A 5,464-nucleotide genomic window follows, 5' to 3' on the forward strand; every position below is an offset into this window, starting at 1 on the left:
CCTCCTGGCTGTCTTTGCCTCCTTCCGTGGATCCTGAGCAAAGACTCCAGATGTGCTCTGCACTTCTGTGTCTTGGGGTCTTACACTTAGGTATTTTCAGGCCGGTGTATAAATGTTTGTGCCTGGCACAGCTGGCACAGCGAGCGTGTGAATCCTTGTGGCAGCAGCACGCCTTGGGGCGATACTTGGAGGCTTTGCTGCAGGGGCTAAACTTGGCCATCTTCACACCAAGGCCTTTGAGAGCTTGGGGCACGTGTGTTGTGTTTCTGTGGTCTGAGCCCAGGCACCTCTTGCTCCCACCTGGCTGCTTGCTCTGTTGTGGGGTCTTACCCACTGTCTGCCTGTGGTAACACTTGAAGTGCAGGGTTTCCACAGAGCCGGGAGCGCTCACAACAGCCGCTGCTTCGCAATTCGGAGCAAATCCGTTATTCACCTAGCCCGTATTGACAGCGGCGAGCGTATGCGGGCACCTGATGAGCCCAGCGATGGGAGAGCCTTTGTGTCACCACCCCAGTGCGCGGGGAGGTGGGGAAGGAGAGGGGACGAAGCGGACCTCGGCGTGAAGCAGAGTGAGAACAGATGTAGAAAGGTAGGGAGCTGCGTTTTAAACCCTCTGCTGCTGCCTGTCCACCAACTCTGCCTTTTCTTTTCCTAGCGGAGGAGGCTCCTCCAACCAGGGAGCCTCAGAGCTGTGAGGTGAGCTGGGAGAGTCAGGGCTGCACATCCTAGAAGGGCTCTGCCCCAGGTGTTTGTGGCCAAGAGCACATCTCACCCTGTGTCACGCAGGAGCTTTGTGGTAGAGCCTGGATGAGGACGCGGGTCCTGCCGTGGCAGACGCAGCTGCTGCACGGAGCTGTTCTCCAGGTAACTCTTGGCCTTTCTGAATCCCTGACCTCATCCCGAGCCTAGACCTGAGCGTGGCCTGAAGCACTTGGGTATTTTAGAGGTGTAGAAAACACTTGGGGAAAAAAAAACAACAACAAACCACCACCTTTGACAGCCCAGTCCAGCCCAGATCTGGTCCACCCTGGGGGGTCAAATCTTGACCTCACCTGCCTGGCTGTGTTTCATGGGTCTGGTGGCTGCTCAGCACCAACCTGAGAGCCTTCCCCGGCCGGGGCCTTTCCCCCTGCTTTCTGATCTCAAATGCTAGAGGAAAAATGAGGCTTCAGTGCTAGCTGCTTTTCCTCTGCCAGCTCTGAGAGCTTCTTACAGGCTGGCAGGCCCTGCACGGAGTGTTTTGAAGCATAAGCAACGCGCCGCTGGCTCAGTGTCGGGCGTGCTGGATACACACGCTGACATTCACCAGAAGGAGCTGGATTCCATCTCTTTGGACCTGTTTCTCCTGCAGCAGTGATCTGCTGTGAACTTCTTTTCTCCAGGAGAGCGATTCGTCGATGTGCTCGGGCTGAGGCTATAAAACACGCGTTTTATTGCAGCTGATTCCAGGACAAGGCAATTCACCTGGAACGCTTGCAAGCAAGGCCGGGGGAGGGAAGAGGGGAATTCGGCCTGTGGCCTTTCTGAAGCATCTGAGCTTCAGCGCAGGGGTGGGTGTTATGCCTGTGATGATGCTCGGGGGCTAACCAAAGCTTGTAGAAATGCGTGAGGGCCCTTGGAGTCTGGGACGGAGCCACCACCTGCTCTCTGGAGGTTCTGGGAACAAATGCCTTTGCATGGTCTACACTGGAAGAGGCGTTTCTGGGCTTTGCTGTCAGCCTGGAAAGCTGTTCCAGTCTGGGGTTGAAGAGAACCTGGGGCAGCTCAGCTCGGAGGAGGTGAAATGCTCTCAGATTATGGGGTGTGAAATGTCCTGCTCCGGCCTGGTCCCTCGGTTACCGGCACCAGGCTCTGGCTGGGTTGCTCTATGCCCTAGGGATGCCCTGGCTGTGTCTGGGGGAAAGAAAGGGGGCGAGAGGCCGCGGGGGGCTGAGGGCCCAGCTCAGCAGCGGCTGTGCAGCAGGGAGGAGGCGTTGTGTACCGGGGAGGTGGTGGCTTCTGCTGTGCTCCCGGCTGTACAGCCCTAAGCGTGAGTCCAACAACTTTTCTCCCCTTGAGCTAAGGGGAAAACGAAGCCACCCGGTTCCCCTAAACCCAGGCAGCCCCCTCGCCCCGGCTCTAACCCTTCCTGCACCTCCGGCCTCTCCCCTGCGCAGGGAAGGAGCGTGGGGAGGTGGCCGTGGCCGGGCTCCCAGCCCGGCAGCGCGCTCGGCTTCGAGGTGGGAGCAGGGGGAGCGCTCGCCCCTCCGGGCTGCCTCGAGGGTTCAAGCCACGGCCAAACGTTGCGCAGCGCTTGGGACCAGCACCGAACGCTCTTTGGCTTTTTATGGTAAGGAATGTCTGCGCAACACGTTAATTAAGAGCAATCATGCCAGCAGCTCCAGCCCAGGCTGTTGGCAGAGGCGAGGGCTGCCCTGTGCCGCTGGTGCTGACGCCCCCTTTGCCCCCTTGCTTCTTCCGAGGCTCATGCTGGTTTTAACGCCCTTCCCTTTCCTTCTCTGCGCCCCCAGGTCCTGTTCTTGCTGCCAGTGCATCCCTCAGCACGCTTAGGCAAGTTTCTGCTTCCTGGTATTTGGGGTTTGGGGGCTGGAGACCCGTTTCTCTTTGTTTTGTTTTGTTTTCGCTGCAGGGGGGCAGGTTGGAGGGATGTGATAAGGTCTGGGGGTGCTACCAGCTCCCCCCGCCTCCTCTGTGCCTGGCTTTGGGGCAGCAAAAGGCGTTTGTCAGACCCAGCAGGGACAGGAGCCTGGGACGGGGTCCCTGCAGGCTCCCTGCTGGTGCACACTAAGTGTTTAAAAAAAAAATCCCTTGAGCATCGGTATTAAAACCGTGCTCTGGAAAGCTCACGTTAACCTGGGGTTTCGGCTGAACGCTCCTTGTCTCCTTGAACAACACTGGACTTGGTGGAAGCTGAATTTAGCTCATTTATTTCCCTCTCCCAGTTGAATCTGCTTTTATTCAACCTTAACCTTCAAATTTTATTCAACTTCAAGGTGCTGTGGCTCAGCGTCTTGCATCTTCCTCCCCCTGTGCTTGGGGCAGCCCAGCTCCCCGTGCCGAGCTCTCCCCACGCCGAGCTCTCCCATCTCTCCGGCTCGTGCCGTGTTTAAGGTCCCAGCAGCAGTCACGGAGGCGGTGGGGGCTGCTGTGGGGGGGCTGCTCTGTTTCTGTACCACCCTGTAAGGGCCGTAACGATCCGGCAGCCGGCACAGGTTTCCATCTCGCTGCGAGCGCTGGGGTTTGTTCTCTGGAGCGGTGGTGGAGGGGATGTGCTGTGCTCCGGGTGCTGCTCCCTTCTCCTGCTGCCCCTGGTCCTTGCCGGTGGGACGAGCTGGGTGGCAGTGAGCCACTGCAGTCAATTTTGGGGCACCTGTGGTAAATGTGATCAGTGGGTGTGCGGGAAGGCTCTGCGAGCCGCTCCCCTTGCTCACAAAATCGTTTCTCGTTATGCTTAAAAAATTGCTTGCCCTTTTCTTTGCTGTTTTTCTCTCATCCCCACGTACGCACACGTGCTGATCCCGTGTTCGGTGCAGCATCGTCTCTCCAGCTGAAGAAGGTTCCTGAACCGAGCAGCCCAGCTGTGCCGAGCTTTGGGGATGGCTTCGCTCCGTTACCACTTCGCTTCCTCCTTCTTTTGCCCTCTCCCCTTGCCTGTGCTTGGGAAGACACCGGCAGAGCGCAGGGAAGGGGAGGGGAGGGACGCGTGGCCGTTGTGCTTTGGAAGCCACCAGGGCTGGGCGGCTCCTGGCCTTTCTGGGGACTTGCTCTGGGGTAAGGGGGCGGCAGGACACTGTCCCCGTCCCCATCGGCTTGGGGGTCGGGGGGTGAGGATTGCTCCCCAGGGCAGGGGGCAGCTCCCCGTGGCCGAGGTCAGGAGCAGCGGGTAGGGCTTTTAGCGGTGTTTGCGCGGCTGATGCAATGTTTTCCCAGGCTGGAAAGGGTTCAGCAGGGGAGGTAAATGCCGAGATAAGTAATGGGGCTGTTTATATAATCCCTCTCCGTGACTTACGCCCTGAGCAGGCCCAGACTAAATATAATGGTCGTTGATAGGAGGCAGCGGCCGATTTATGGCTCGCTGCTCGGGGACAGGAAGCTCTGCTTATAACAACACTCGGCAGGGGAAAGCAAAGTGTTTGACAGCCCAAAGCTCGCCGGCAGGGAAGGCCACGCACTGGGGGGGGGGAGATGCAGCAGCGTGCAGGGGCTGCAGGGTCCTGGCCCTAAAAACCTCCTGCAGGGCATCCTGCTGCTGCGGGACATGCGTGCCACCACGCCGGGCAGGTAACGGTGACAGGCAGGGACCTCATCTTGCGGGTGTCCGTGCTGTGGTGCAGCCCTGAGAAGCATCAGGGATGCTCGGCACAGCCGGTGCCATTCCCGCACGGTTTCACCCCCTCCTACGGCCGTGCTCTGGTGCGGGGTTTTCAAAAGAGCTCGCTGATCCTGGTCCCGTGACGCTCTTCTTCTGGTGCAGGGAGTGACGGGCTTTTAAATAAAGCCCTCGGCTGCTGGCTGCAGCAGGGTTCAGCTGCTCTCGGAACCTTTTCAGTGTTAAGAGCGTGGGTGTGAGTCACAACAGCCTCTCATGCATGGGTACGGGTGGTGAGGAGAGCACACGGAGCTGTTCCTCTCGCGGCTGCTGCCTCCTGCGGTGCCCGCCCCGTGGCTGTGCTCGGGGTCCACCCGTGCCGCTGCTCACAGCTTCCCTCGCAGCCCCTCCAGCATCCCTCTCGTCTGATGGGCGAGCGAAACCAAAGCTGAGCGAGTCGTGAGCATCGTCCCAGCCCCGTTCACGCCAAGCAGGAGGGAAGGGATGGAGGCAAACGCTCAGACCAGGGGGTGCCTCGAGAGGTGACACAGGCTGTGGGCAGGAGGCACACGGACCCCCCTGGGGACCCCATAGCCCAGCCTTGCCCCGTGGCCAGCACGAAGGCTGCGGGCGCTCCTCTCTGCTGGAAGGGCTTTGCCTGGGCCGAGGTGCTGAGCCCTACCCGGGCTGTCTGCCCCCCTGATGTCTCACCTGGCTCCCCCCAGCACCCTGACCTCTCCTGAGAGGCTCCATGGGGCTGTGGCCGTGCTCCTGGGTGACCTCCGGGCGCTCTGCAGAGCCTCGCACGCACCAAAGTGGGAGCCAAAGGCTGCTGTGGCTGGGGGGATCGGAGCTCTCACAGGGGCCAGGCGCAGCAGGGTGTCAGTCTGCCCTGGCAGAGGAGCAGGGGATCAGACACAACCGATTTGGGGTTTTGATCTCTCTGCTCTCAGCACACGTTGGGTGGAAATGAGTCCTGCGCTTGGCTCCTCGGTCGTTTGCTTGGCTGAGCCCACAGCAAGCAGCATCGTTTCAGCAGTTCTAGATCTGGGAGCATTCGAAGGGAAAAGGGTGAAACTTGACGCAATTAAACCCAAACCGTGGTCCATCCCCAAACCTGTGACACCGCAGGAGCCTGCGAAGCCACGGGACGGG

This window comes from Oxyura jamaicensis, chromosome 18, assembly GCF_011077185.1.
Source record: "Oxyura jamaicensis isolate SHBP4307 breed ruddy duck chromosome 18, BPBGC_Ojam_1.0, whole genome shotgun sequence".
Classification (NCBI taxonomy): domain Eukaryota; kingdom Metazoa; phylum Chordata; class Aves; order Anseriformes; family Anatidae; genus Oxyura; species Oxyura jamaicensis.